Source organism: Suricata suricatta, chromosome X (genome assembly GCF_006229205.1).
Source record: "Suricata suricatta isolate VVHF042 chromosome X, meerkat_22Aug2017_6uvM2_HiC, whole genome shotgun sequence".
NCBI classification, from domain to species: domain Eukaryota; kingdom Metazoa; phylum Chordata; class Mammalia; order Carnivora; family Herpestidae; genus Suricata; species Suricata suricatta.
The window spans coordinates 3,113,750-3,125,925 of record NC_043717.1 but is presented as its reverse complement, the minus strand read 5'-3'; the positions used below and the strand labels follow the sequence as shown (position 1 = coordinate 3,125,925).

Sequence of the window (12,176 nt, the reverse complement as noted above, 5' to 3'; positions counted from 1 at the left end):
CTCTTTCCGGCCAAGATGAGCTCATCCTTCACATGTTTCACTTGTAAAACAAAGGAAAAGGAATGACTCTGCCACCTTTCCGAAGCAGGATTGTGCTAGAAGGAGCAGGGCGTGCCGTCCTCGTTGGGGTGTGTGTGTGAGCATGTGTGTGCTTAGTAAATGCGGACTCCTGTAACGTACATTCTAATAAGTAGAAGATCGTTCGAATTGATTACAAGCAGGATGCATTAGAGAATTTTGCAAAGTGACGAGTCTTGTGTGATACGTAAACCGTGATTTGACGTGCTCCTAAGTTGTAGGAATGCATCCTTCTTGCAAAGAAGATAGACTGCCGTTGGCACTCTTGATCCTGACGCTGGATAATTCCCGTTGCAGGTGACCGCCCCTGCATTGTTGATCCTTCCTTGTAAGTCTGGCCTCAAGCCTCTAGATGCACATCTCTTCCCAGCTGTGAACCTCACAGGGGTCTCCAGATCTTGCCAGATGTCCCCGGGGGGCTAAAATCTCTCCCACTTGAGGACTTATGGAAAATGAAGTGTGCCCCTGCCAGATTTTGCACAGGGGATTCTATTCTCTTTGGGGTACAGGTGGCCCCTTGAGTGGCCTGGGCATGGCCAGAAAAATGGGCCAAACAGGACAATGAGAAACCACACCCTTGTGTTCCTCGAAGCTTTTTCATAACAAGACTAGAAGTTAGGAATTGTATCAGTGATAATGAGAAGTGGGTTGATGTTAGGGGACAGCCATTATACAGCTCTTTATCAAAAAGGAGGATCAAACTGACGTTTGTAAGTGAGGGCTTTGAGGAAAGTAAAAGGGATAAAGGGAATGCTGGGTAAGCGTCTTGGAGAGCAGAGGACAGAACGGAAGCGGTGAGCTGATCTAGAATTGGGGAGCGCCATCATGCAAATGGAAATGCGGTAGATGGGAAGCTGGTATTTGAACATGTGATGCGCAGAATGCTTTAGAGTTCTGCAGATTCACACGAATGGGCGTGTGCCCTCAGGTATTTAGAACTTACTAATATCCGTGGAAAACACAGAAAGAGTGCCACGCGGAAAATTAAACCTAAGACTCGTTGAAAACGGTGGTGTATTTTCTGAGCCGTTACATTGATTGGTTAACATTAGATTCTCCAACAAAATAAGAAGTTGTCATAGCCTGTGAGTGAATACAGGATGAATTTGTAGGGACAAGTGTGTCTTGAAAACCTGGTGTTATTGGCCTCAGAGATTCAGAACTCGTATCACCAACCCCAGAGAATGCAGATGTAAGATTTGTCATAAATGACTTCCTAATGGATTGTGTGTGATCGTTTTTGATTTCTATAAGACGTAGCTGTCTTTACATTCTTATGATAAAAGGTCAGGTTGAACCATTTACTTTTATCCCAATAGTTATAAAACATCAGTGTGTCTACAGGCTTCGTTTTTTTTTAATATTTTATTTATTTTTGATACAGAGAGAGACAGAGCATGAGAGGGGGAGGGGCAGAGAGAGAAGGAGACACAGAACCGGAAGCAGGCTCCAGGCTCTGAGCTAGAGTCAGCACAGAGCCTGACGCGGGGCTCGAACCCACGAACGTGAGATCTGACCTGAGCCGAAGTCGGAGGCTTAACCGACTGAGCCACCCAGGTTCCCCTACAGGCTTCATTTGAAGTGCATGCCATACCTAGGTTCTGAAATTCTGAACGATACGCAGCTAGTTCTTAAGAAGTCAGTTCCGTAATGTTGGGACGTGGGGGTACGCGTGCTGGTCTTTCTAGTCCATATTCCAGTATTTACGTTTGCTGTGATAAGTACTTCATTGCCTTCATTTCATACTTCATCACTGCACTTTTCCTTGTCTCCATGTTTAAAACTTTGGTTCTATCTTTGAAAGGCTGATGCCATGTGTAAAATATTCAGACTGACTCCTGCCGCAGATTGAAAGGAAGCTTTTTGTTTCATGTGGAAAGAGGCAAATAAGCCAGGGGTCCAGCAAGATACAGGAGAAAAGGGAAACTCATTTATTATGTAGTTATTCCATACAGGGTTTGGTGTATGTATGCAAATTACTCCCAGGTAACACTGGGTTGCGATTGGACCTTTACGTTTCTCGCAGATGCATTTGCGAACGTGATTTATGCAGAGCGCACACATCCTGGCCTCATTCCTCAACCTGCTTGCGCACACGGTCAGCGAGGTAGTTTTTCTGCAATGATAAAAAACCTGGTTGAAAGTCACCCCAAGGGTCTGTTTCCCCAGTTCCAAATTCCAATGTGTTTGCATTACGTGTGTGTTTGTCTGTGTCTGTGTGTGGTGTGTGTGTGTGTGTGTGTGAGACAGCCTCCAGTTTTTTCCTTTGCTTTGTGTCTGGGTTTAACACTAGAAATTCAAAGAAAAACACCGTGGACCCAAACATACCGTTTTGCAAATAAGCCAAATGTTGTGGGTTGAATTGTGTCCCCCAAACAATATAATGAGGTCCTAACACTTGGCATCTCCGGAGGTGGCCTAATTTGGAACGAGAACCTTTTGCAGATGTAGTTAAGGGGAGATCATTCATGGGGCGCCTGGGGGGCTCAGTCGGTGGAGCGTCCAACGTTGACTCAGGTCATGATCTCATAGATCGTGGGTTCCAGCCCCGCCTCGGGCTCTGTGCTGACAACTCAGAGCCTGGAGCTGCTTCAGATTCTGTGTCTCTGCCTCTCTCTCTGTCCCTCACCTGCTCACATTCTTTCTCTCTGAAAAATGAAGAAACATTAAAAAAAATTAAAACAGAAAAAGAGGAGATCAGCCACGTCCTGATTGTACTGGTCACGATCCAGCGGGACAGCTTTCCGTCTCAGAGGGGAACACACTGTGTGCACACACAGTCACACAGTGGGGAGACAAAGTGGAGACTCAGACCGATAAAAGGGGAGAAGACAGCCGTGGGACAAAGGGCAGAGATTGGAGCAAGGCACCCATAAGCCAAGAGAGCCTCACATATTGCCAGCCGCCACCTGAATGTGGAAGATGCAGGACCCTCGTCTTGGGGTCGTTCAGAGCAGTGTGGACTTGCTAATGCCTTGGTTCTGGAATTCTGGCATCCGGAACCTTGATGAGGGAATAAATGAAACCAGCAAGCTTGTACTTGGTGGCTGCGGTGCCAGGAATCCCGCCAAGACTCAGGGCTGTGGATGGGACTGGCCAGGAAGCAGCCATCGGGGTAGAGCCTGATGAGGGTCCGAGCACTGGCCCCGTCTCCCCCTGCTTCTTTGACACATTCTGGCGGTGGTGGGGGGAAGACACTCGTCCTCCATGGTCACCTGTGCACCATCAGCTTAGGAGAGAAGCCACCGCATCATATCACTGCACCAATGCCTGCTGGGAAGGGGTGACGGTGCCCTATTTAATTACAGCTCTTTGGAGGCAGGCAGGGGGGCATCACACCCCTCAACTGTAAAATGAGTGGGTTGGACCGATCCCCAGGTCCTTCCCAGCTAATTCTGCATGATTCCAGATCCATGATCATTGTAATTAAGACTCTTGACTTGAATACTGCTCATTTTAAACCGTGATTAGTGATACACACGCTCCGTGTATTTTCTGAATAAACTTCATTGTGACCTGGTTAAGTGGCAGAGAGCAGTGGAGAAGACGGACGATGCAAACAGAAATTGTGAAATTTGGAGCAAATCCAGAGGTATTGACATACTGAACGAAGTCTGGATTATCAGGAGTCTGGCTAGATCATAAAAAGCACAGTGCGGCATTTTGGACAGAAAGTCTAAATTGCACTAAAATTTAGCTTGGGACGTGGGCATGATTTGTCACATTCTGTCTCTGCCTCTGGCTTGCTGCTGTGTCTGGCTTCTGGGAAATCTAGACTCCAACACGGGTTTTCTTCAGCAACTTTTCCGCTTCTAATCATGGAATATAAACCCTAGAGGCAAAGCACACCCTTTTGTGTTTTCCGAGTGTCTTTGGACTACGGATCACACAGTCTAGTTATTCATGCCTTTTTTCCCCCCTGAGGAAATCGTGCCCCACCTTTACAAAATGGAATGGGGAAATCTTTAATCTCCCAATTGGCGTGATTGTCAGAACCTTTTGAACTGTTACCGTATGTTTCATTCATTGAGGAATGAATATCTGTTGCATTTCCCTTGGGGAAGGAAGACCTGTCAAGTCGCTCATGGAAGATGTGGTCTGGTGGCGGATAAAGGCACACAGTGATGGCAGAAGTGTATGTGACATCGTCAGTTTAACAAGAGCAGCACAGCCAATGTCTAGGGGCCAGGAGGACATGGCCATTTCCTACTAGGGGATGTCCCTTAAGGTTGGGTTCCTGGGAGGTCTTTCAAAGGAAATGCGATCTTCCAGTTTGAGAGGGGGCTTGAAACAACTGGAGGAGATCGTGGGGGAGACACCGGTTTTGGAGCCTGACTGGTGTTCTTAGAACCCTGGGCTGTGACTCAGGGACAGAGTTGGCTTCTGGACTCTTGCTTTGCCTTGGTGCCGTGTTCAGGCATCCGTGCCTCGGGTGATTTCCATGCGTTTTATTTCTGTCCTTCTCAGAAGAAAACTGTTGGAAAGATTGTCAGTGGAGGAAGGCACTGAACCCTAAGTCTTAATTGCTTTTGAAGAGCATCGTCCAGGTCAGTGGTTCTCAAACCTGAGTATCCACGTCCTCTACCACCTGGTAGAGGTTCTGAGTCAGCAGATTGCAGAGGGGACCCTTGTGAACTTGCCGCTTCTGGTTTAGGAGGATCACACTCTGAAAAGCACAGCATTTGCGTTTTTTCAGGTTCCACAAATAGCCTGTTTGGTTTTTGACCCTTCCATACTGTTTTGGTTCCTCCTGTGTGGACAGTGGCTTCAACACCTCTTTGTCTGGCAATTTGCTCTTGACATTGAGTCTTGCTCTACGGATTTACACCTCGCCTTTGTTTTCAGGTTCCTGGTGAGTTCAGTCTAGTGTGTATTTATTGGGTGTTTACCATGTGCTGTGGCCTGTGCAGGATGTCAAGATTAATAATAACCACCATAAAACCTCATTGTTATTTCCCTACACCTCCAAGTGCTTGGCTCATATTTCAAAAACACTTGAAGGCAGCTGGTGGTTTCCCGTTTCAGGGATCCAAGGGCACATGCTCTCTCAAACGAAGGTCTTGTAATTCCAGGCTGCGTGCATCTGTTTTGCCTTCAGAGACCGTAAAGCCACGAACAGAGCTTCATTCGTTCAGTCAGTCATTCATTCAATAACAACATATGCACAACGACCAATAGGCTCGATAATCAATGCAAGACACAGAAACGTACATAGGATTCAACCTTGACCCTGGTGAAATCATCCCAGGGGAGAAGACAGAATGATCAGTGAATCCACATTATCGTGAACACAGCTTAAAACTGCAATGATTTACTATTGATTACCTCCTAGATCTTCTGGAAGTCACCCATTGAAGAGCCGCACAGCTCGGTCATTCTGGCTCAGGGTCTGTTGGGCTACTTGGCCAGAAGTTCCAAGATGGCATTGGAGAATCTCACTCATGTGTTTGTCAGCAGGTGGCTTTGTCCTTTGCCACACGGGCCACTCCCTAGGGCTAGTCACGCAACATTGGCGGCTGGCTTTCTCAAGTTGGGGAGGAAAGCGAGCCCATGAGAGGGAGGGACCCTATCATGAGAGCCATTGTCTTTTCTATGTTGATCTTGGAGGCGGCCCATCGTCAGTTCTGCATGCTGTTGGTCACACTGTTCAAACCTGGCACCGTTTGGATGCGGACAGCAAGAGGGTGTTCATACAGGGAAGCAAGGATCACTGACAGCTGTTTTGGGAGCTAGATTGTCAAAGAAATTTTGACAAAAGAGGGTGCTTATGATCTGGGTCTCAGGATCGATGGGGTTCTGTCTGAAGAGTGGAAAAGAGAGTGTGTGCATGCAGTAAGTGTTGGAGAAAGGCACTTTTCAAAGGATGACCTGCATGTGACATCATGTGACATTTCACAGATGCACTTGAATGAATGGGTTGTCATTTCAAGTGCAGGTGGTTATATCAGATGACTACATTGAAATCGTTGCCAGCTGGGTGGTGCAGTCCATTCAGCGCCTGACGTCAGCTCAGGTCATGATCTCACGGTCCATGAGTTCAAGCCCCGCGTTGGGCTCTGTGCTGACAGCTCGGAGCTGGAGCCTGCCTTGGACTCTCTGTTTCCCTCTCTCTCTCTCTGCACCCCTTCCAATACTCAAACTCTGCCTCTCTTGTGTCAATAATAAATAAACATTGATAAAATAAAAAATAATTGAAAGGATAGCATTCCAGGTGGTGGGACCCAGTTGGAAAGCCAGTAGATGTTAATTCTGTCGGCTGTGGAAGACTTCTGCTCCTGGTTTTGCTGAAGTGAATCCTCTACGGAATGTCATTTTTAAGGGGCAGATATGATGCAGGCAGGTAGCAGCCAAGACACAGGTTGAGGGCCTGAGGCTGCTAGTGTAGCTGGAGATCTGGTGGCGGTAGACACGGGGGAAATGAAAGCATGGCCCAGCGTCGCTGCCTATTGCACAGAGAACAAAGCTACGGAGTCGCTATAACAGGCAGGGCTTATGCTTCAGGTCCTTTAATTGACAGAAGAGAGAGGCTTTCTTAACTTGGGACAGGTCAACGTTGACAGATGGTGCAGAGATCGGTGAGACTGGCAGAGAGCAGAGTCTTTTCTGGTGATTATAAGGTAATGGGTGGACTTCACAAGACGTACTTGCCCGTCCTCCACATTCTCTGGTATGGAGTGTCTTTCTTTCTGAACCTGGCCCCCCATATGCATTAAGAAGACCGTCTTTGCCATGCTCATCTTCGTGCAGTACCTACTTGTATGTCCTGACACACGGTACCTGGAGAGGAAGAACTCTTCATAAGAACATTGTTTTGTTTCTTCTGACTTCTCTTCTGCTGTCTTATCCGATCACACACCTGAACTCCATGGCTGTCCCAGGTGGTCACTGCGGAGGTGGCCTTCAACAGAGCCAGAGTCCTCCTGGTACTTTGTAGACTCGGACGTGTTCGTGCCCCTTCTCTGAGGGGTGTTATCCTTTCTCCAGTACTAAACACTCTCCCCATGGCTCCCCTCTACTGCCTTTCTGTTCCCTTCGTGAACTTTCCTGTATCTTCTCTGCCCTTTCTGCATCTTCTCCTCTTGCTTCGTTAGCTACTGCCGTTGCTCCTAAACCCCAGGCTTCCAGACTGTCTCACATAGCTTTGCATCTGCCCGTGACTTAACCACGGCGTCCACCTGGGACACCCCCACGTCTCCACTCTCCGCTCTGACGTCACTCTCAAGCTTCGTCTTCCCCTCACACTTGTCTCCTTTGGGACAACTTCGTGCACACTGCCAAAATCCCGGTTCAGTGTGTCCAGATTCAGCCCGTCATCTTCCTGGCCAAGCTTGCTCTGTTCCTTGCATTTTGTTTTCCCGTGAGTGGCATGTTCTACAGTCTGTCCCTCGTCCTGCACCTTGCATCTCCTCTCTCCAGGCTGCCTGGTATAAAGCACAACCCGGTCTCCTTGCCTGTCTGGCTCCGATGCATCTCCACGCTCCACGGCCGTGTTCTCTCTTTAGTTTTGGGATTTTAGTAGTGCCCTGTGGCTGTTCACACTCTCCCATCTATTTCTGAACGTCTTCCTGCTCCACCTTCCTAAATAATAGGTCTCATCAGAGGACTGTCCTGTCCAGAAGCCATCCCCAAGCCATCCCCTGTCCCGGCCATGTTCACCTCATGGCCCCTCCGCCCTGGTCTGTAATGTTCCATCCAGGCTCATCATTGCTGGGATTCACTGCACCTGTGCCTTGCTTTCTTGCTGTCCGCATCGTGTCCTCCTTCAACCAGGGGACATGTGTGTTCCCCTCTACCGCACTGGTTGGGGAAAATACTCTTGTGTGTCCCCTTCACTCATAGAGTCTGTACTTTGTCCTGTCAGATATATGGGGTCTCCCCCCCCAACGCTGAGCCATTGTGTGTGACACCAGGAGTGTGTGTCCCACAATTCAGTTCAATCTGAAACAATCTGGATTGACCGCTGACCCCACAGGCCTTGTCTGCAGTGCAGGTGTCACTTGCAAGCAATAGGTCAAAGTCACCCACAGCTTTCGTCCAACTTGGCTACGAATCAGAGGTTCCCAGAATTCCCTCCTTAGATTGCATTGTTTACTAGAACTGCTCACAAAATTTGGAGAGACATTTCTTTACTGTCTTCCGGTTTATTTTATAAAAAATAAACCAACTCAGGAGCCCCCTGAGCTCTGTACTTTTCAGAGTGTGTGGGGGCTTCGTCCTGTATGTATGACCAATCTTTAACTCCATCTCCAGTCCACTCCTCTTCCCAGAGCATGGAGAGGGGCCCGAAACTCCAAGCTTCCAACCATCACGTGATTGTCCTGGGGACCAGCCCGCGTTTTGAAGCTCTGTTGGTTCCCGCCAAGCGTTGCCTCATTAGAACGAAAGACACTGCTATCGCCTAGAAAATTCCACGATAATTAGGAGCTCGGTATGAGGAACCAGGGTCAGAGACCAAACATTAGAACAAAGATGTTCCTAGTGATCTAGGAATTCCGGGGATTCTGTGCCAGGACCCAGAGGCGGAGCCTGATGTGTTTCAGACACACCATACCTTACCCATCGCACAAAGCTTGGATTCTGCCGTATTCACTTTCTTCTCTAACTCTGCCATGCATTAGGCTCCCTTGTGTCTGGTCCTCCTCAATTTCTGCCAAAGGAGCCAGGCCCCCTGATGCTTCCTGGCTCTGAGGCGTTGACTTTTTCACATTCCGGTTTTCTCATCTGTAAGAGGATAATGTGCAGAGTCCCTGCATCGAGAGGTGTTTGCAAGATGAAGTGAATGAAGCGTGTACCCTCCCTTGAAATACAGGCACATCTCACGGCAGGCCCTTTCTCTTATTCATGACTGACCTTTCGTTCTTCCTTCTTGGTCTAGAACGTCTCACAAAGAACGGCTTCGTGTTATGCTTAGAGTAAACCCAAAATTCCTTTGACCTATTTGGTTTTACACAGCATTCTCTGATTACCACCCTGCCAGTTTGCCAGTTGGCTTTTCATTTTGTCATCCTACTCAGAGGGTGCCAAGTGGGAAGACTGCCTGGAGCACTTCCCTGCCCGGAGCATCTTCCCACTTAAAGTGGGTCACGTGCTCTGTGGTCTGCGTCTTTAGCCCACTGTTGACGTCCTTCTTGGTGCTCCCTCAAATCGGAAGGCGTTTTTATTTTTTTGCCCACTTAGATGTGTTTTAAAGTGTTCCTCTTCCCTTAAACATGTGCGTTTCAGCGAGTTCCACTCAGATGAGACACTCATTGGGTGTTTGTTGAAGACATGAGCAGACACTCTGGATAGGCACTGAATGGATGATAAAATCAAAGGTGGCACGTTTGAGACCAGCGTTAACAAACAGTCGTCATGAGTTCTTACGCAGTATGTAGTCAAGCCAGAGACCGTCTGAGAGAACCATTTGTTTCTTTAAAAAATTTGTTTTTATGTTTATTCATTTTTGAGAGAAGGAGCACAAGTAGGGGAGGGGCAGAGAGAGAGGGAGACACCGAATCCGAAGCAGCTCCAGGCTCTGAGCTGTCAGCACGGAGCCCAACGCGGGGCTGGAACCCACAGAGCAGGAGATCATGACCTGAGCCCAAATCAGATGCTCAACCAATTGAGCCACCCATGTGTGCTGAACATTTTGCTTTTCTTAGACTTTATTTTTATTTGTTTTGGGGGGGTAGAGAGAAAGGGGTGAGATCCCAAGCAGGCTCCGCACTGTCAGTGCAGTGCCTGATGTGGGGATCAAACTCACTAACTATGAGATCAGGACCTGAGCCTAAATCAAGAGTTGGATGCTTAGCCATCCAGGCCTCCCTGGAGCACGTTTGATCACTTAACCTATTTGTTCTAGAAGGAAGTAAGTCTCACACCTAAGGGCAAATGGTTCTACCTCAATTACGGAGCTTGTACTGAAAATGTGGGGTTTATACCTCATGTTTCTGTGATTTATTTTAGATGCTTATATATATGTGTGTATATATATATATGCATATATATATATAAACTTGCCATTATGCATGTCCTTAGACTTCCCATAATTGTTTTCCTGTATTTTTTTTAAAGACAGTGTCAGAGAAAGGCTTCAGATTTCCCATTCTAGTCCATGCCTTGAAAATTAAGAGCGATAAATTTTACGAATGTAAAGGATTTTGGAGCTTAATCTTTTAGTGTCTTACATGAAAGCTGTAAATCTGCCGTGCTCTGCTGTCTCTGCTGCTTGGCGGAGAGAGGAGTTGAAGGCTTTTTAAATTTTGTTGTAAAAGTTTGGGTCAAAATTAGCAATGTGCGCAGGAAATGAGAGTTCATCGGAATTGTGGGTTGACTCAGCAGAAGTAGACCTGTGTAAAATCGATTATATGTATTTTAAGTTACGCTTTTTAAATTCGGAAGAGAAGTTTTCCTCTTTGTTGTTTTTTACTAGACTTCCAGAACGCTAAAAATGCAAGCAATTTGAATATTGTATAAAACTGGGAGCAAATCCAAGGCAGAAACAGATGTTTTATTAAATGTGCATCTTTACAAAAATGGATATAATTTGGAAGATTGTTCGGTTTGAGGGATAGGAGATAAAATTTGGGTTAGATAAATGAGGTCACTTACATTAATTTGAACATTTATGTACACATCTAGAAATATCCACGTTGAGCCCCTGAAACCTAGACAGACATTTTCTTCTTATGTGAGCATGCCTTTTTTTTTATGCTACCCAAGAAATCTACCCTCATTTTTCCTTCAGAAATTTAACAGGTCACTGCAACTCAAAAGAAAATTACATAAAGGATGAATAAGTGTAGGATTTAAAACAAAATTTTTAAGACAGCCTGGGTGCCTTAGTCAGTTAAGCATATGACTCTTGATTTGGCTCTTGTGGTTTTGTGAGTTCGAGCCCCGAGTCGGGGTCTGTGCCCAAAAGGGGAAGGCTGCTTACGATTCTCTCTCTCTGTCCTTCTCTCTCTCTGCCCCTCCCCCACTCACGCTCTCTCTGTCTCTCTCAAAATAAATAAATAAACTTGAAAACGTTCTTATAAATACCTCTGAAATACCTTTAGGTTTTACCAGTACGTTCACGGTGTCCTGTTTTTGTACAAGTGGGTGCAGGCATACCACACAGACTTCGCAGCGGTGCTGTGGCCCCGGGGGTGCCCTGAGCCGTGTCCTTGTGTAGACCCGTGGGCTCCGTTGCGCCTTGCTCCTCCGGCCTCCCACAGTCTGGACTCTGACAAATATGTCCATTCTTGCCCTCGTCTCTCAAGGTCTCTTGGATGCCAGCTCTTAGTTCTCAGAGCCGTCACCGCTGCTGAATGTGGCTCTTTCTATTCCTTAATGACCGATTCACGAGGTTCTGCAATTATTTATGAGTCCTTGCTCTGAGAACCCACTCCCCCCTTCCCCATCATGAAAAGTCAAGATCATCGAGGACTGTCCTGTGCATCTTTGGGATTCCTTTTCTGACCTCCTGTGTCATTCGTGGTTTGCACTCAGCAGACACTTGAAGAATGCAAGGATATGATCTCTAGACGACATGTATTGACCGTCATCTACATACGAAGGAATAAAATCCCGTCAGTGCCCTCTTGGAAGGTCAGAGGTCTATGAGTGCCATCTGTTGAGAAGACGTTTATATCTTTCGGTCTTATTTTCTAGGTGTTGTTTTGACCTCCTGCCCGGGGTGCATTGGAATGGCTTTGAAGGTCTTCATGAACCCCCAGATCTTCAGCTGTAAAGATGAAAGTTTACATAGAGGCCTCCTTGAAACATCATCCTAGTGTGGAATGTACCATTCTTCTCTCCGTACCTGATACTCCTCGAAAGGTCTGTATGCTTTGGCGAATGGGCTCTCTGTATGCTGAGATTCTATTAAAAAGATAGAATGATTTTATGATATAATATGAAAGTGATACATTTACCTATTACAAATTATATTAGGAAATTATTTAAATATTATAAATTATATCAAATTATTTATTATATTTACATATTAAGGATAATTAAGTAATATATTAGGAATTCATAAATATAGCTTTAATCAGTGCCTCCTCTCTTTTCTATTTACCAAGTTTTATTTATCTACTCATTTCTATATAGATAATTTATTGTCAGGTTGGCTA

The 12,176-nt window shown here is 46.4% G+C and overlaps 1 protein-coding gene across 5 annotated transcripts in view; it reads left to right on the top strand.

Moving 5' to 3' along the window:
• The window catches only part of NLGN4X (neuroligin 4 X-linked), a 309,862-nt gene that overhangs the window by 23,379 nt on the left and 274,307 nt on the right, over window positions 1–12,176 (top strand). For all 5 annotated transcript variants that reach the window (XM_029930273.1, XM_029930274.1, XM_029930269.1 and 2 more), the window contains exon 2: window positions 11,713–11,880. The gene's annotated coding sequence lies outside the window, so the exon portion shown is untranslated. The remainder of the gene's footprint in view (window positions 1–11,712; window positions 11,881–12,176) is intronic.